Raw genomic sequence first — 20,231 nt, forward strand, 5'->3', positions numbered from 1 at the left:
AAAAACCTCTAGTGTCCAGTGTCTAGAGGACTGTACAATTAAGAGGCGGGAATAGATTTAAAAAATAAAACAACAACAACAACAAAACAACAGCAGCAAAAACAAACAAACAAACAACAACAATAACAACAACAAAAAAAAAACAGAGATTACGGGTGGGTGCAGTGGCTCACGCCTGTAATCTTAGCAACTTTAGGAGGCCGAGGCTGGCAGATCGTTTGAGCCCAGGAGTTCAAGACCAGCCTGGGCAACATAGTGAAATCCCATCTCTCAAAAAAATACAAAAATTAGCTGGGTGTGGTGGCATGTGTCTGTAGTCCCAGCTACTCTTGGGGAGCTGAGGCAGGAGGATCACTTGAGCCTGAGAGGTTGAGACTACGTGAACCGTGATCACACCACCTGCACTCCAGCCTGGGCGACAAAGTGAAACCCTGTCTCCAACAAACAAACAAAAAGACAATAACAAAATAACCCCAAAGACTAAAACATTTTATTCACTGAAAACTCAAATCCATTCTTTAAGGTGACATTACCCAAAACATGAAAAGACAAGAGTAGAAGATGGATATACAGCAGTCCCCCCTTATCTGTGGGGTATTCATTCCAAGACCCCTAGTGGATGCCCGAAACCTGCAGGTAGCACCTGCTGAACCCTATCTATGCACTGTTTTTTTCTTTTTTCCTATTCATACATACTTATGATAGAGTTTAATTTTAAAATTAGGTACAGTAAGGACAACAATAACTAACAACTATAATGTAAAAAGTAAGTGAATGTGTTCTCTCCCTCTCAAAATACCCTACTTCACTGTGGAAAGTAAAACCTCAGATAAGTGTGGATTACTGTGGACTTTTCAAAAGTTTTACAATTGTGAAGCATTTTTAATTCTTCATTTCTTAGTGTCTGTTATGCCTTTTGTAGACTAGAAAAAGGTAAGGCTGAATCAGATGAGCTGGGTTTCTCGACACCGAGTCCAGGGCTATAATGATAGGAACAGGAAGGAAGGGAGGCCTTGGGAACTATTGCCTCCATGGGTTAAACATAGGGACCTCCTTCTAGGGAGACTAAAGATGTTGAGATACACCTTAGTATCAGAGTGTCGGTGGTGGCAATGATAATTATGAAGATGTTGGAAAATAGGGTTGAGGCTGCAATAAGAAGATATGTTAATTTTGTTATCTGTGGTTGATATTACAATACCCATTGAAAATACCCTGTAGAAGAGAGAAATGTAATAATGGGGGAGGCTAAGCTCTAAATGGAGAACTTTGACTTGCTGGTTGGATTAATAATGTGACCATTTATTATTGCCTTGGGTATCACCGGAATTTTCCTACATAGCTTTGTTCACATGAAAAGTTAGTTTACTGCGTAGCGCTTGCTTAACAATTTGTTTGGCAAGCACTATGCAGAAAACTTCAACTTTTCATGTGAGTATAGACTGTCTCCCTCTCTTCAAGTTCACTTTGAGTAGTAGACTTTTGTAATCTCAATGGTGCCTTATCCATAGTAGTTGCTTATAAAGCATTTGTTGGAAAGCGACTGATCATACTTACGAGTATTTGTAGTCAACTGAAAATGGTGAGAAGCCACAGCTGGAAAAAAAAATTAGAAGACTAGGGAAGAAAGAGTGTGGTGAGGGAGGTTAATGGCCCCCAGATCACCTAAGAGAACCTAAAGAATAAAAACTGAAAGGACATCTTCAGATTGCATCTGAAGGAACTCACTGGAATTCACAGCCAAAAGCATTTTTGACGAAGTTCTAAGAATGAAAACCCAGAGAATCACTGAGGGAGTTGGAGGTGAAAGGAAGTTTAAGGAGCAAAATCGCAAATGGAAATAAAGGAAAGGGAAGTGGGGGAAATAACAACAACCAATAAGAAAAGTTCGTGTGAAGCAAGTACTCTTCACCCAGTAGTTTTCGATAATCTTCATTAACATGATCTTCTGTGCTCAGACATGTCTGTTTATGGATAATATTAAGCATGTAGTAGATGGTGCTCTACCAGAATTTAAAACAAATTGAAGGCCGGATATGGTAGCTCATACCTATAATCCCAGCACTTTGGGAGGCCGAGGCAGATGGATCACTTGAAGTCAGGAGTTTGAGACCAACCTGGCCAACATGGTGAAATCCCATCTCTACTAAAAATACAAAAATGAGCTGGGCATGGTGGTGGGTACCTGTAGTCCCAGGTGTTCAGGAGGCTGAGGCCAGAGAATTGCAGAGGTTGTGGCGAGCCAAGATCGTGCCACCGCACTCCAGCCTCGGCAACTGAGCGAGACTCCATCTCAAAAAAAAAAAAAAAAAAAAGCAAAAAACCAACCAAACAAACAAACCAAAAAACAAATTGAAGAAACCTTTAGGAAAACCGGCATGATGTCTATTGTCCAGCCGCCTGTCACTTGCCAGGTATTTAAGGAGTGAAATGAGCAGTGATGTTTCATCCAGATGCTTCAACATGCTTATCCCAGCCCAGGAGTGTGGCTGAGGGGCTAAAACCCATGCACCACTGTGGACCCATCAACAAGGTTCAGCAAGTATTTACTGAGTCTCTATTATGTGCCAGTGAGAAAACAAAAATCCAATTCATGGAGACTGCGTTATAGTGAGGATGTCAAAGATAAACAAAGCTGGACACTGAAGTGGCAAGGAGAGATTTTAATCAGTGATAGACTATTTCCATAGAGAACTGTTCAGTGTGAACTGAACAACTTTAATTTGTACAGAAGTGACTGTGCATTTTAAAGAGAGAATGAAGGAGTATAGAGGGAGGTGAGCAGAGGTTCAGTAAATTCACGGAAGTAAAAATATCATACTAAGCAGGAAGAGGGGAGTTGGTGCATGTAAACTCATCTGGGTTTGTTAACTGGTGCTTGTGGAAGTCAGGCTCCCACCCTCCCACAGAGGCTGGAGACAGGAGCCCCATCTTCAGTGAATCCAAAGTATGCGGGGCTATGGTGTCTGCTTCTTCTCAGGAAGGGACAGTAACTAGCAAATTGATGGAGATTCTAACATTACATGGAAGTAGCTAAACTAATTGAAGACATTTAAAAATGTCTTTACCTCCAACAATTTGCAGCTAAAAAATTATTCAATGACACTTGTTAAAGCACAGTAAGGCAGGTTTTATTTGGGACCATTGCAATAGGTATAGGGACTACTGCTATCAGATTTTGTAGTCGGAGAGAGGGATTGGATCTTCAGATGTTAGATGAACAAACAGTAAATTATTCTGACATTTGAGTTTTCTCAGGAAGGCACTTTAAGGGGAGTTAAGGTCATTCTAGAGATGCGGCCTTGAGCTGTTAGAAACTGTATCCGTGTTTTATTTAAGCCTCTATAGGCCAAGGTTGAGGCCTAGTTGAGAAGAGGGCTCAGGGGAGCTGACTAGAGTTTGTTCAAGAAGACAGTCTTTGCTGGGAGAGAGAGACAATACACAAACTAAATAAACAATATTAGATGGTGATTACAAAGCAGAGGAAGGGGAGAGGGTGTGCTGGAGTGAAGGTGTGCCGACTGCAACCGTAAGTATGGCAACCAAGGCAGGCCCCACTGAGAAGGTGACATTTGAAGAAAGGCCTGAGAGAAGTTAAAGGGTGATCCTTCCAGGCAGAGAGAAGAACAAGGCCCCAAGGAACAGAAAAGAATCCCGGGTTGGTACCCTGTAGATCATCGCAATGACATTGACACTTTCTCTGAGTGAGGCTGGGGATCCAGTGGTGGGGGCGCTGGGCACAGGGGCATCATGTTTTCTTGATACAACTGTAGAAAGCAAAGTTTGGGCGATAACTATTTCATTCATATCAATATCAACTTAGGAGTGAATCCAAAGTATGCGGGGCTATGGTGTCTGCTTCTTCTCAGGAAGGGACAGTAACTAGCAAATTGATGGAGATTCTAACATTACATGGAAGTAGCTAAACTAATTGAAGACATTTAAAAATGTCTTTACCTCCAACAATTTGCAGCTAAAAAATTATTCAATGACACTTGTTAAAGCACAGTAAGGCAGGTTTTATTTGGGACCATTGCAATAGGTATAGGGACTACTGCTATCAGATTTTGTAGTCGGAGAGAGGGATTGGGCTCAACTCTGAATATAATAGGGAAAATAACTTAAAGCCAAGGAGCTTGCTCCTGGCTATAAATTGTAAGTGTGTGTCAGTGGATGGAAATTTACTAAGAGGAAACGTCACGGTTAGGGCCCTCTTGCTGAAGATAGGCCAGGATGATCAGGCCTCACCTGAGGAAAGGTGAAGAGATAAGGAACTCCACTGAGGGTAGGAGTTCTTGGTAAACCAATTTAGCAGGGCGTTTGCTGAAACTGTATTTTATGAGGAAGTGCCCAGATGGGCCTAGAAGATCCAGGAGCCTGACTAAAGTTTGGTCACTCAAATAACCTTTGTCACTGCCAGTCTAAGAGGTCAAAAGTGTAATTTTGTCTTTCCCTGGTTACTATAGAACCTAGGAAATATTTTATATTATTAGCCATTTGCATTTTCTTTCTCTGTGGTCTTCCCGGTACGTATCCATTGCCCTTTGTTCCTGTTGCATTATTTTCTTAACTCTTGGTGTGTTGTGGTTAATAAATAATCCTGTGTGGTATACGATGGAAGTATTTTTCTGCTATTCAGTTTCCTTTTGTTTTGTTCTTAGGACGTTTTGTTACTCAGGAACAAATCCAGTTTTGATGTGTGAAGGTATGTGTTTCCATACACATACGGAGGATTTACAAATATGCTGTAGATGTCTGTATTTGCTTTGAAATGTCCTTCAATAAAAACCATCCCGGCTTCTGTGATTCTTATCTTCCCTTTTTAGTGTGGGAGGCTTCCTGCTTTGCTTTGTCTGCGCATTTACATCGAGCCTGCCGAGCTTAATTTTAACCTGGGGAAAAATACAGAATAGAAGCTATTTTCAGTCAGGTCATATTACTGAGAACACCTGTGAAATTCAGGATATTTTCTTGGGGGTAAGTTAAAATGTAGGACGCCACCTTGCCTGAAGCACATTTGTGGTTGCTGTAGAAATTGGGAGGTGTTACTTGGAGCCAAAAACCTTGTCACTTTCACACCAGCACTGCTTCTAAATAACATGCCTCCAACCCTCAATCCTTGGTATTAATTCTGAAACAACTAGTATAACCATCTGTTGAAAAGTTCTGTGGGAAAAAAAGGGGTCTTTGTGGCCTCTTTTATTCACTTCCATGATGATCAACACAGAGATATTTTACATTTTGGTTATCAGTCTATTTTTTCTTGCTCCAGTTTGCCTTCCTAAATGTCTGGCCATAGAGAGGCAAATAAAATATACACCCACCCTAGATGATTATAGTGTCAAAATTCCCTTAATCACACAGTAGCCCCAACCTCCTGTTTGAGTAATGTTTTTCCTACCTCATCGTGTGAATTGTCTTATTGTTTTGGTGAAATGTTGACGCTACTACCTACTCTCATCCTCCCACCTCCATTTGCAGATAAAATCTAATTATCACCTCAGGATGGTTTCTTGACATACAATATAATCACCAACACAAAAGAATTTAGGGCACTATGACATTTAGCTTTTTTTTTTTTTAAAGACTGTTGTTTAAAAAAATGATCCTTTTAAATTAGCTATTTCACAATTAGTTTTTTAAAAAAGAAACAGAAAAAAAAGAAAAGAGACAAAACCTTTTACTCTTAGTAATTAATCTATTTGTAGTGTTACATTGAAGGCAGTAGCAGAAGGGACAGTGAAAACTCATGATGGTTAACAAAGTAACAAAAGAACATGCTTTTAGGTCTTTAGGCAGGGATCGTTATTAAATTCCCTAGCTTTGATTAGAATTTTGTGATGCCAGCTACTGTATAATTCAGCCCCAGTTTATTTCAGAGTTTCTTCCTTAAATTCATTTATTTATTTCAAGACATTAAGGTATGGACTTTAGGTGTGGGGCATCTCCAATGCTCCTGTGTGCCAGGCACAAGGCGTGGGCCAGGAGAGTGAATCTCTGGTGGAGGGAGGTGAGGAATACAGGAAGTAGTGCATTTTCCTAAATAGAGAAAACATTGAAGGCAGTCAGCTTGATAGAATCATCAGAAATAAAAATCAAGGCATAAAACAAAACCAGAAAGTACATTTATAACTCCGTATGTCAAACTGGAGAGAGGAAAGTGAAAAACATGAGAAAAATATTTTGAGAAAAGTTGACTAGCTCCTCTGCAGTGACAGCATTCAGAAAATCAATCTAAACGCAGCCCTAGAGCAGCAATTCAGCTTCCCAGCTTGGAGGACTCTAGGTTTGAAGCTTTCAAGCTGCTATTAGATTTGAATCTCCCAGCTCACAGGGCGCTAACTAGAGGAGAAGGAAGACATACATCGCCACAGGACCCATCTCCACAGGACCACAGTGATGTGTCACCATAGAGTTTTCAGACTGAATGCACTGGCCACACCATGGGGTCCAATTGCTGCCATTTAGAAAAGCATGCTTTTAAAGTGTGTCATTTAAGAGTAAATATTCTTTTTTAAAAATGTGGGCCAGGAACTAATAAAAATGATGCACAAAGACGTGAGAAGTTATACTGCCTGTCTGTCCTCCTCCCTCAGAGAGACCACATTTCCCTTTGAAACAAAAATGAGGCCAGAATGAAAGGGCCTCCCTCCCTAGCCCCAGCCTCAGTTAGAGAGGGTCACAGGAGCTGGCCTACCATCTCTCTCCAAAATATGTTATCCGTGTAGTTCACCAAGAGGATTCATTTGGTTTGACAAACTTTTCCCTTTAAAGAATAAACACTTCCTGAAGGGTTAAAGGCCGGGTAATGTCATTCACATTATTTTGCAACTGAGTTACTTTAATCATTATCATCATTAGTATTGCAGAGAAGTTTAAAAGGATTCTCATCTCTCAACCATATTTCATCCTCATAACCTTTTGAATCAGGTGGGACTCTTATTTACCCCATTTCACAGATGGGGAAAGTGGAGGGGGAGGCAAATCGCCTTGGGTCATACAACCAGTAAGTGCGGAGGCGAAATTTAAAGCCAGGTCTTCTGAGTCCAAGTTCAGGGCTGCTGCCATCACCCCAGCTAATTGCATTCGTTGCACTCCCACATTTGCTGGAACTGGAGCTTTGGGTGGGATTGGGGAAGGAGGGAAGAGAAGGTCTGGAAGTGTTGGAGGTGGCATGGGCAGGGAGGTATACCTTTCTGCTGAGATGGCTCACCCTCACCACACAGGGTCTTGATGTTTGGAGAACTGACCGGACCATGTGGATTTGGTCCAGCTCTTCCATACTCTTCCACACTCCAGTCATTTGCCCTTGGGTGACTTCTTTCTCCGTAAGGTCTTGTCATGAGTCCTGGAGGCACCAGTTCCACGCTCCTTCGTCAGCATGCTGCCACCTTTAAAACACAAGCATGCTGTTTCTTTTGCCTGAACCCGAATAGAACTGTAAAAGGTGACACCTTGTCAGTGGGAAGCAAAGTCAGGTCATGTTCTTGAAGGTAAAGTTAGGCCAGGGTTCTATGGAATAAGCTGTAACCATCTTTCATGAGAATTGTGCTTTTTTCCCATTTTGCTTTGTTTTGTTTTCTCATTCCTGACTCAGCGATACCCTTGAAGGATGGATGGGATCCTTCATGTCCATGTGTACCTCACCTGCTTCAGGAGACACCAGACTGAACCTTTCTCTCTGACGTTCTCCTTGGGTCCATCCCACATGCTGCCTGGGAGCTTCTTCCTTGTCACCTAAGGTCCCATATGTCTTCATTTTTGCCCTGGATCCGGCACCTATAGATGGAAAGAGATTTATAAGAAATACTGCACAATCAAAATATATGGACTTTGAATTCTTATTCAAAGTGTAAGAAAAAAAAGTTATCCTGGATATATTTGATGATATTACAGAATTAATGTTCCTTCTTAGGTGTGAAATAATATTGTGGTCATGTTTTAAGAAAGAATCTCCCTCTATTTACATATGAAAATATGATAGGAGAAAAAAGATGTCTACCTTTTTGCTTCAAAATCTTCAAATCTCCCTTTCACCTACCTCATTCCCTTTACCACGTAAACATGTCCTATTTGCATTATAAATATTAAATTTCTAAATTCATATGTAGTTAAACTACTAGGTTTTTTAAAAATTGAGTATCAGATCTGTTATAAGGATGAAATTAAATGTTTCCATGTCCATTTTCATTTTTTAGGCTAAATGGTGGGGAGACCAGAAAGCTCACTATTTCACCTATTCCTGTCTCCTTTGTCATTTTCTTTAGTAATATTCTGGATAGAGAAAGGTAAGGAGCATGTGCAAATGACTTCTGTAGTGGTAGGGTACATTCATGTGTTTTTCCAATGTGAGGAGATAGAGATCCTTTTACAAAGTTGAGCTCATGTTCTTTGTTTCCCAGCTGGCCTTTGAGTACAAGTACATTAGGATTTGTAGACCTCTGAGGAGGATTTCAGGACCTTGCTGCAAATGGTGGACCAGTACTGGTGATTAGGTAGCTCGAGAGCCCCTAAACGCCTCCCTGTTGATTGACCAGCTGGAATGCATGGGTATGGCTTAGGCCTCTCCCATCCCCACTCTCTGGGAGGAGGGGAGATCTGTTACAAGTGCATTGAAAGGATCTCTCTAGACACTTGGCAGTCAGAAGCAGATATGGTAGCTTTTAGCCCCCTCAGCCCATCTTTGGCCTCTGCCACCCATGTGGTTGGGCTGTACCCAAGAAGAAACCACCTCATCTTCAATGGTCGTGAAGATTTCTGGGAATGGGATCAAGGCTTTCCCCTACTGTAATATATAGATGACTGTTCCAATAGAGCAAGTGTCTTCATGCTCCACTCCTCTGGGGTAGCTTTGGATTTTGGCTGGAATGTTCTCATTACTAGCATCTGCTTTTCATTTGCATATGATCAAGCAGGTCAGCCCTAACTGCATCTCTCAGGCTGTTAAGAATTCAGAGGCAGAATCTCCTGAATGTGATGTGAGACCAGGCTGTTTCAAAATTGTCACTGATCCTACTGAGGAAATATAAGGAGAAAGGAAGGAGAGGAAGAAGCAGAGGATTTATGAGTTATTTATTAGTTTGTGATGCTACATATATCAATGGTAACCCTATCCTGACATCTCTCCCTTCTACCTCCACTCCTAATTCTTTCTGGATCTGAAGTGGAAAGAGACAATGAAGGAAGGAACTGAATATAATTCATTCATGAGCATGGAAGATAACCCCTTCTCCTCTTCCCTTTCTTACTCTGCCATGTAACAACTATTGTTAAGTATACCAGTTGTTTTCCAATACTAGAAATACCAATAAAAACACCAGTGATTTTTCTTTTCTTTTCTTTTTTTTTTTTTTTTTTTTGAGACAGAGTTTTGCTCTTGTTGCCCAGGCTGGAGTGCAATGGTGTGATCTTGGCTCCCTGCAACCTCTGCCTCCCGGGTTCAAGCAATTCTCCTGCATCAGCCTCCCGAATAGCTGGGATTACAGGCATGCACCATCACACCCAGCTAATTTTTGCATTTTTAGTAGAGACAGGGTTTCTCCATGTTGGTCAGGTTGGTCTTGAACTCCCGACCTCAGGTGATCCACCTGCCTCGGCCTCCCAAAGGGCTGGGATTACAGGTGTGAGCCACCGTGCCCAGCTGTTATTTTTCAATACTAAAACAAAAATTGAGACTAGGGATTATGAGGATTGTTATGAAAACATAAGTTGTAAATTTCTTGCACATTTGGGAGTTGTTTCAGGAAAACAGATACTTGGTGTTTTTTCAACATTTTAAGTAATGATTGTATGGTATTATTTATGAAAATATAATTCACTAGGTTTTAAAAATTAAAATTTGTCCTTAATTAAATAACTCAGTACTCACAGACAGAGAGTTTGAAGAAAAGTATATTGTAGAATTTCTGTGTTTACAGAAAGAGCCCTGCAGTTGCAATGGATTGATCTAATCAGCCGATTCATTGATTAGAAACTGAACCAAGTATTTGATTCTGTATCTTTAAATTAGTCTAATTCATCCATAAGCCATGTGACTAACTGGTAGCAAGTTAAAAATGACAAGAAATCCAGCCTAGTTTGTGGCAACTGTCTTGAGCTCTTCCACTTTGATTCTACCATTCACCCACTCATTCATTCAATCAACTCTGAATGAGACTCTACTATGTGGACAGCAATGAGTAAGATATCATTAGTTCCTGTGTCTAGGTGCTTATTTCGGTGTGAACAGACCTTTGACTAGTTCATTTGGGTTACATTTCAACATAATGTAATATGGGCTATAGTAGGAGGGAGACGTGACCTAGACTGGTATTGCCAAGAGAGGCCACCCAGAGGAGGTATTGGATACCTAAGCTGTCATGAAGGATCAAGCAGGTGCTCGCTGGGGAGGGAGAGGAGCTTGTTCCAGCCGAGGGTAGCAGCTTGGGTGCACAGACAAGAGGGCATATAGGGACTTTATTTTGGGAAATATTGAGGAACCCTAGGGGGTTGGGGTATAAAATGCAAGGTGGAGGGGTATGTGTGTATGTGTGTGTGTGTGTTAGATATGAAGAGTTGGGGGAGGGTAATGTCAAGAGTTGACAGGAGTTCTAGGCTTAGAACAAGCAAGGACTCTGGGGAACTTTAATGAACTGGCCAGACTCCTGAAGCTGGCTGCTGGGCTGGGCTGATTAGTCTTAGGACCAGTTAGGCTTTACTGGCTGCCAGCCTGGGCCACGCCCCACACACCTCAAACACAATCGGGGATGGGAAGAGAGGAAGATGCAGTAGGCACTGACCTTCTGACCTCGGCAGGATGCATGAGCTGTTCTGCCCTTTCAGGAGGTTCTACCCCTCTGAGCTCAGTTCCCCTCCTCACTCTGTGATGACAGTCTTAACACTCAAGATGCAGTGACCTGTCAGGAAGCGGGGGCAGAGGCCTGCTGTCTTCTTTTGAACTCGGTCTCCAGAGCCCAGAATATTAGGTTGTTGCTCAATGTTTGTTGAATGAATAACTGAATGTGAGAAGTTGTTGGAGAAGAACTTTCAGGAAGAAGTTTTGTGGTGATCACCACGCAGGTCCCATGGTTGAGGTCTCAGCCCTTTGGAGGAAGGAGTGGTAAGGTTAATACGGGCTGGTATACAGGGTTGCTGTGGGCCTAGAGTGCAGGGGAGATGCCTGGTCCCCTCCTCCAGTCAGTCCTCCCTGGGCATAGTGAAGTCTCTGGGGAGGGCAGCACCCACAGCTCTGGCCTGGTCCCCGCATTCCCACAGAAGTAGTGGTGAGAAGAGTCAAGTTACCATGTGACCTTGAATGCAAGGACGTTTGAGGGGAGTGGAAGGACAGGAACGGAGACTCCCAAATTCATGGGGACAGCTTTGCTGGGGACCAGAAGTCCAGTAAGTAAGGCAGTGAGCCAGGGAGAGCTGGGTTATTACTGCTTGTGTGATCTCACCCTTCACTGCCAGTTCATGAAGTCTGAGGAAATTCAGGTTGCCTTTGATATTAACCTGCATGAAGACTATCACCGATTGAATGATAGCCTTCAGTTACTCTCTAGTCTCCAAATACGTCCTCTCTTTTTGCCCCATATCTTGACATGAGTGGTTCCTGTGCTTGGAGGGACTTCTGTTTCTTCTTCATTTAACACAGAGCTTCTGTTCATTCTTCAGAACCCTGGTAAAATATTGTTGCTTCACTGAAAACTCTCTGCCACCACCCAGAGTTCCTTGTTCTCCCCTTTGTGACCTCGTAACCTTGTCACAGTGCTCTCTGTTGTGTTGGAATAATCTGTTTACTTGATGTTTTAGGCCGTTCTTGCACTGCTATAAATAAATACCTGAGACTGGGTAATTTAGAAAGAAAAGAGGTTTAATTTGGCTCACAGTTCTGCAGGCTGTACAGGAAGCATAGTGCTGGCATCTGCTTGGCCTTCCGGGCCTCAGGAAGCTTACAATGAGGCGGAAGGCAAAGAGGAAGCAGGCCCGTCACATGGCCAGAGCAGGAGCGAGAGAGCCAGAGATTGGATTGGAGGTGCCACTTACTTTTAAGTGACCAGATCTCACAAGAACTCACTCACTATTGCAAAGACAGTAATAAAAGAAACTAAGCCATGAGGAATCCGCTCCTATGACGCAAACACCTCCCACCAGGCCCCACCTCTGGCACTGGGGATTACAATTTAACACGAGATTTGGGTGAGAACAAATATCCAAACTATATCACTTGACTGCCTCTCCAGTGTGACTCTGAGTTTCAAGGGTAATAATCCTGTCTTAAAATTTATGTATATACAATTTATGTCACAGAGTCTCATTGTGAAAGAAAAAAAGCACATTAAAGGACATATCTAAGGCACTGGAAATAGATCATCCACAGTTATTCCTAAAAGGTAATGAGTAGTTGAATTAACAAAATATGGTATTTATGTACATGAGTGTTATCCAGCCATAAAGAAGAACATATGCTGCAACAAGGATGAGACTTGAAAACGTTCTGCTCTGTGAAATAAGCCAGACACAGATGGACAAATATTGTATGATTCCACATAGAGGATTTACCTAGAATAGGCAAATTCCTAGAGACAGAAAATAGAGTATAGGCTTCCAGGGGCTGGAGGAAAGGGAAGAAAAAGAGTTATTGTTTAACGGGTTTGGAGTTTCTGTTTGGAATGATGAAAAGTTCTGGAATTAGTGGTGAATGTACTTAATGCCACTAAATTGTACACATAAAAATGTTTGGTGTAGTACATTTTATTTTATGTATCTTTTACCACAATTCTTTGGAAAAAAAAAAAAAAAAACAACAAGAAGGGAAGAAACAAATGAAAAAATTTAGCAGTAAAGTGTTCCAATGACCCAAATGCAGAGAGTAGTACAAAAGTATGTGGACCAGTTACATGGGAGATGGCACTACAGGCTCTTTATCAAGAGAAGAAAACCAGGGGCTCACACCTGTAATCCCAGCACTTTGGGAGGCCGAGGTGGGTGGATCACGAGGTCAGGAGATCGAGACCATCCTGGCGAACACGGTGAAACTGTGTCTCTACTAAAAATACAGAAAATTAAGCCAGGAGTGGTGTCACATGCCTGTGGTTCCAGCTATTCGGGAGGCTGAGGCAGGAGAATTACTTGAGCCTGGGAGGTGAAGATTGCAGTGAGCCAAGATCGCACCACTGCACTCCAGCCTGGGCGACAGAGCGAAACTCCATCTCAAAAAAAAATAATAAAAATTAAAAAAAAAAAAATGAGAAGAAACCCTGTGTTCTTTCTCTTGACACATATTTAGGGAATCAGTAAGATTCCATCAACATAAGCATCATATTCTCTTATTTTTCTGTAAAATCATCAGCGGCAAGTGCTTTTTCTTAACATTAAAATATACCTATTCTGGCTGCGCACGGTGGCTCATGCCTGTAATCCCAGCACTTTGGGAGGACAAGGCAGGTGGATCACTTGAGTTCAAGAGTTCAAGACCAGCCTGGGCAACATGGTGAAACCGTGTCTCTGCAAAAAAAAAAAAAAAAAAAAAAAAAAAAAAAAATAGCTGAGTGTGGTGGCGCACACTGTGGTACCAGCTACTTGGGAGGTTGAGGTGGGAAGATTGCTGGAACCCTCGAGGTTGAGGCTGCAGTGAGCCGAGATCGCATCACTGCACTCTAGTCTGGGTGACAGAGTGAGATCCTGTCTGAAATAAATAAATAATTAAAAGTAAATTATACTTCTGTCTATGGAATTTTACTTCACATGAGCTGAGAGAACTCAAACTTGGGTTATTGAAATGCTTTAGAAAATTGTTAAACTGTTTACTTCTTTTAGTTTTTAATCTGTGTTAGTTATGTGTGTGTGTGTGCATGTGTGTGTATATATGTGTATGTGTGTGTCTGTGTAAATATATACCACTGCACTCTAACCTTGGCAACAGAGTGAGACCCTGTCTCTAAAAAATAATAAAAAATAAGTCAATAATAAAATAAGTTGGCCAGGTGCAGTGGCTCATGCCTGTAATCACAGCACTTTGCATGGCTGAGACAAATAATTAATAATACCTAAGAGTAAAAATTAAGTAAACAGTTATAACATGATTCATCATTTTATTTATTTTATTTGCTGGATTGGAGCCTGCTGTTATATCATATAAAACATTTGCTAGGATTTTGTATTTTTAACACCCAGGCACATTTATGGGAACTCATTAGAGGGGGAAGCCTGGATTTAAAATTTCCCTCCATGAAACAGTTAAAGAGCAAGAGGTGAATTGTGTGGGACGTGAAGCATGTCATGACTGAGCTGCTGACGAGGCCTCCGCTGTACTTTGCATCATGTAAGGGCTCAGCACCCCGAAAAGGTGCCTGGTAAATGCTGCTGGCTGATCGGACGGCAGTTCTCGGAAGACCTGCTGATCAGAAACAGAGCCTTTGGCAGAATGTAAATGGCAGAGTCACAAACAGTAACAGGCCCTAAAAATAACAACTGCAGCCTCAGCAAAATGAAAACCTTCTATGTGGGAAGTATAATGGGAAATGTATTGATTGGTATTTTTCTCCAGATATACGAATAGTGATCACAAGTAGAGATGCTCCCCTTTTCTACAAAGGAAAAAGTGTAAAACAGTGGTTTTACAATGTAGTAAAACCAATAAAATGGTGGTGTAAAACATTGATCACCATCAGCGGAGTCTTCTAGCAAGAATGGCAGTTCAAGTCAATAGATATGTTTGATGAATTTTGTGGTTGCAAGTGGCTGGAATGGAATGAAAATCAGCTTTCATGTATCCATTCTCTCATTCTTCTCATTTTAATGAGCACCTACTACATGCCAGGCATTGTTCTAGGTATGTGGAGGATATCGGTGAGCCTAGCCAAGATTAAATTCTCTCTGCTCAGATGCAGAAAATAAGGGATACACATCATACATAAATGTATTAGGAATATGGTAGAAAGTGGAAAAGTAAGTAGAAAAAAGAAAAAGTACCACAGCAGAGGAAATTCAAGAGCACCAAAAAATGGTGGGCATGGGGCAGGAGCATTAGGTGGGCAGGGACAGCTCTGCTGAGATGGTGATAAGTGAACAGTCCTGGAGCACAAACCCAGTGGATGATGGAGGAAGAGGGTTCCGGGTAAAGGAGGTAGTAAGGCCCCAGAATGGAACCTGCCAAGCTGGATCTGGGCCTGTGGTTGCTGCAGGGTGGAGTGAGGGCAGGGTCTTGCGGGCTTTCGCTTTGGGTGGGAAGGGGAGTCTGTGCAGGGTCTGGAGCAGAGGAGTGAACTGACCTACATATAATTTTTAAAAAGCATTCACTTTGCTGCTGTGTTGGAAATAGAGGGTAGGGGCATGGGCAGGGTGGAAGTCAAGAGGCTTGTGAGGGGTTATCCTTAGGTTCCAGTGAGACATGATGAAGGGCTGATCACCAGCCTCCAACTTCTGGGCTCAAGCAACCCTCCTGCCTTAGCTTTCTGAGTATCTAGGCCTTCTGGTGCACAACATCATGCCTTGCTAGTTTTTCTATTTTTTGTAGAGATGTCATCTCACTATGTTGCCCAAGCTGGCCTTGAACTTCAGGCCTCAAGCAATCCTCCTGCCTTAGCTCCCAAACAGCTGGGATTACAAGCATGAACCACTGCATCTGGCCAGTTTAGTTTTTTACTATTATTTATTTACTTATTTTGTAATTTTTTTTAGAGACAGGGTCTCACTCTGTTGCCCAGGCTGGAGTTCAGTGGAGCAATCATAGCTCACTGCAGCCTCCAACTCCTGGGCTCAAGCCATCCTCCCACCTCAGCCTCACAAGTAGCTGGGACTATAGGCACATGCCACTATGCCCAGCCTTTTTTTTTTTTTTTTTTGGTAGACACAGGGGTCTTACTATGTTGCCCAGGCTGCTGTTGAACTCCCGACCCCAAGCAATCCTCCTACCTTGACTTTCCAAAGGGTTGGGATTATAGATGTAAGCCCACTGTGTCCAGCCATTTTTTTAGTAAAATTTAAATATAAACCAAAAGTAGATAGAATAGTCTAATGATCCCTCATGCACACAGTCCCTGTGCCTGTTACTAACTCATAGTCAAAATTGTTTCTTCCTCATGCCTATCTGCTTGCCTTCCCCAACTAGAATATTTTAAAATAAATTCCAGACATCATATCATTTTTCCTGTAAATATTTCAGCATGTAATACTAAAGAATAAGGACTTTTCCAAAAAAAAACCCGCAATGTCACTATCGTACTAAAAAAAAAAAATTAACATTAATAACGTTAACTAGTCAGTCGGCATTCAAATTTCCCCCATTGTCTCTTCAATGAGTGTTTGGATCAGGATCCAAATAAGTTTGACCCCTTCCATTTGGTTCAGAATTTCCTTTTGAAGTGTCTCTGGGCATGATTCGTCTAAAGCCATTAGCAGCCGCACACTCAGTTCCGTGCTCGCCATCATCTACATGTTGCGCTCCTTTCTGTGTCTTTCCCAGGGCAGTGACCTCTCTTGTCGCTGTAACACTTCCACTTCTTTAATCCACTACCTCGAAGCACCAAAGTGACTTTAGCACCCCAAGTATTCTGGAGTCATTGTGAAAGCTGCAGATGTGGTTTAAGTGTGTTTGGCTTTTGAAAACCCCCAAAAATCTAGATATGCAGCAAAATTCATGGTTCCCTCCCTCCCTTGTTCTCTCATTTAGAGAACAGAGACACTTTCTCCTCTAGTTTTCTCCATACAGGCTTTGGCCTTTGATTTTTTATTATTTATTTATTTATTTATTTATTTATTTATTTTTTGAGACAGAGTCTTGCTCTGTCATCCAGGCTGGAGTGCAGTGGCATGATCTTGGCTCACTGCAACCTCCTCCTCCCAGGTTCAAGTGATTCTACTGTCTCAGCTTCCTGAGTAGCTGGGACTACAGGCACAGGGCCACCACGCCTGGCAAATTTTTGTATTTTTAATAAAGACAAGGTTTCACCATATTGGTCAGGCTAGTCTTGAACTCCTGACCTCAGGTGATCCACCCACCTCGGCCTCTCAAAGAGCTGGGATTACAGATGTAAGCCACCGCCCCCTGTCTTCGATTTTGAAATGCCAGTTTGCATCAGCTAGAACCTTCCCTATGCTGGGGTACTGAGTTGAGGAATGAACTTCCCTCTTTGTGGTTTGCCCCATGAAACTTTTGACCTGTCTGTGTATTCCTTAGATGTATCGAGATTTAAGGTATGCTCTGAGATTGGGGAGAGATGAGAAGGGGTTTTAAAAACAGAAACAATCGAAGCATTGAGCGTCAAACTTTACTACTAGAAAGGTTCCAGCGATTCCCACTACTCTGTCATGCATGCCCTGGAGAGAATTTCAGTATAATTGCTATGCATCTTTTCACAAAATTATAATCACATACACAATTTTACCCTTTCTAAATTCACCATGATATTATAAACATTTATTTTCTGCTGTTACATGTTTTCCTTTACCTTGATTTTTAAAAGATCCATAGTATCCAGGCCTTCTTCCTTGGAAAGACAAAACCACTGAGTAGCGACACTCAGAGTTTCAGAGTTATGGGAACTGCATCCCAGGCCTGGTTTTGCCACCAACTAGAGATACCACCAAAGCACTGTCCCCTGAGTTCCCCGATTATTCTCCTCCATTAAATGGGTACCATAATTCTTACTTCACAGGATTGTTACAGAGATGAGATGAATTAAGGTTATAAGGCCCTCTTAAACTCTAAATTAATATTCAAAAATAAGATGTTAATGTCTATCTTTAGAGGCAGTAAGCAAAGCTGTAGAAACTAAGTAGTTAGTTCTCCCTGCTGATCAAGGCTATGGTATTCAAACCTTGAATCTAGAGCCCAACCCTTAAGGAGGGAGAACCTGTGTGTTCAGGCTGTGCTCCAGCTGCTGGCTCAGGGTAGGGGCTCTTCCTCCCACGTGTAAGCAAGAAGAATCACTAAAACAGAGTTCAAATATTCAATCCAGAAAGCAATCAGTAACGGAAGAATTGTAGCTCTGGTTTCTTTATAAATGGAGCTGAGAATCCCAGATATTTCTGATAATTTATTGAAGGTTTATGAAATTTTCTTAGTCTTCCCATGCTTCTGTATTTTGATTTTTTAGAATGAATGTACTTCAAGTTTAGCATGTCCCTTATACACTGTAGGAGTATGATAGATCTATGTTGACCTGAGTGAAGGTATGAGCAGAGAAGAATTATTCATGCAAGTATGGTATTATTTACATTTCTCTTACTATTGAGCTGGTGATGCCAGTATTTCTACGGAATAATAGATCAATGGGCACATTTTGGATTTGATTAATCAGAGCTGCAGATGTGGTCTGACAATTCCTCTCATCCACTCAGTTCTGCTCTCTTGGTTGCTTTCTCGATTCCTTTTCCCACATATATTTCCCCCTGGAGACTGTTTTCTTCTGGACGAGTCTCTTAATCTTCCCAATCCATATTTGGAGAGATGTTTAGTGCTCACCCATGACCATGAGAAAGTGTTGCACTTTCTGGCCTCCCTTGCAGTTAGGCAGGGCTATGTGATTGGTTCCAGCCAGTGTGGGCTGTGAGGGAAAGAGGTGTGTCGCTTGTGGGCTGAGACAGTGAGAAGCTCATGCATAATTCTCCAGGCTTTCTTTCGTCACCTCGTCAACTGAGGAGGCCACAAGTTCAGGATATCATAGCCACAGGATGGTGGAGCCGCCATTGGCCTCAACTCTGAGTCACCATGGCAACAATCTCCTTGGAGAATTATGTGGCCCACAATGGACTTTATGTAATTGAGAAATCCATTTTTGTAATGTCAAGCCAATGAGATCTGGGGCTTATTTGTGACAGTGGTACAATTGTGTTTATTCTGACTACACATTCCATCTCTAAAATGGCCTCAGTTTGTTCTCTGATCTTAACCCTTTCTTGTATGTGGAGAGCACATCCTGAAAATTTTGATGTATTTATATTATTTAGATTATATTGCCATATTTTCCAAACTGTGGCCTACATACCACTAGTGGTATGTGAGATATTTTTATGTGGAATATAGATAGACATATCTGTTTTTTAAATATTTATTTACATGTATAATTCGCTTCCACTTATGGCAAGTGATGTGTCTTTCCCATTCTTAGTGGTTGCATAAGTGCTTTTTTTACAATAACACTGGAGAAGATGAAGTGACTTAAGGAGAAATATCCAGAATATAGATAAAATATCCAGAATATAGATAAAATATCCAGAAATAGATAAAAGTATAATTATGTGCAGGTATGGCAAAAGTCTGAGAAATGCTGTTCAAACTACTGAAGATTTGGGAAGTGCTGTGTATGCTGAATTATATGGCGGAATGTCTTAAAGAAATCTCCACCAGACCAGGAGATTTTTGTTTTTGACAACCAGTTCACAGCATTCGATTCAGTAGATGTTTTTCAATGAGTAAACATTACTAAAAAACGTTTAAATCTGGGAACCTAAATAATAAAAGTCCCAGTCCAATCCTTTGAGGTCAATTTCATTGTTTTTCTCTTATTTTCTGTCCTTAAGAGATGCTGTTTCCCATAAGTGTGTTAGGCTTAAATCAGATTTAACCAAAGATCAGCATTCATGGCATCATAACATTTAAGAATTCAAAATGTGGCATGCATGACATTTTTAAAAATAATGATTTGCTTTGCTGATATTCAGAAACAAGGTTGCTGTTGGTCTCAGTCACAGGCGGAGCCCCATTTGTTTTTCCATTCAGCCACCCACTGGCCCTAATCACAAATGTCTTTGTATTCATGGTCATCTTATGCAAGGTTTGTACTTCGCTTCTCTCACTGTGCTGGAGATTAAAATGTGAGATGAGGAGTAACAAACTTGCCAGTGACATGAAAGTAAATATTATTGTTTTTGGGGCGTGATATCGACTGCATTTCAAATACAGCCATGAAAACGTTCTATCAACAGCTTTCTATCGATTGGCAGTTTTGTGCCTTTTCAGTTCAGCTCCCAGAGCTGGTCCTGATGAGGTGAAGGGCGACTCACCCCAGGTGTGGCAGCCGCCTCCCCACTCTGCTGGGGCTCTCCCTCTCCCCTCTTGCTCTCCTTCCCTAATCCCCACACGTTTTTATGAAGACCAGTCCTTTGCACAGCAGCCATGGCCAGCGTGAGGTGCATGTGCAAGTGGTGAAGCAGCAGGTCCATCGACTCATTCTGGCAGGGGGCCTCGATCTTATTGAGTGCACTTTTGACAGTGGAGAGGCTGCTTTATTGCAAATCCCTCCCTCACT

At 41.8% G+C, this 20,231-nt stretch overlaps 1 protein-coding gene and 1 long non-coding RNA gene across 6 annotated transcripts in view; one reads left to right on the forward strand and one right to left on the reverse strand.

Moving 5' to 3' along the window:
- Positions 1-20,231, forward strand: part of LOC105465759 (phosphatase and actin regulator 2) — a 300,918-nt gene that overhangs the window by 14,166 nt on the left and 266,521 nt on the right. The gene's annotated exons all lie outside the window — the stretch shown is intronic.
- On the reverse strand, positions 10,944-17,885 carry LOC105465760 (uncharacterized). Its single transcript, XR_977779.3, has 3 exons — positions 17,835-17,885; positions 11,491-11,656; positions 10,944-11,081 (listed from the first exon to the last, which is right to left on the reverse strand). It is a non-coding gene; the product is annotated as an uncharacterized lncRNA (long non-coding RNA).

Source organism: Macaca nemestrina, chromosome 5 (assembly GCF_043159975.1).
Source record: "Macaca nemestrina isolate mMacNem1 chromosome 5, mMacNem.hap1, whole genome shotgun sequence".
Lineage (NCBI taxonomy): Eukaryota > Metazoa > Chordata > Mammalia > Primates > Cercopithecidae > Macaca > Macaca nemestrina.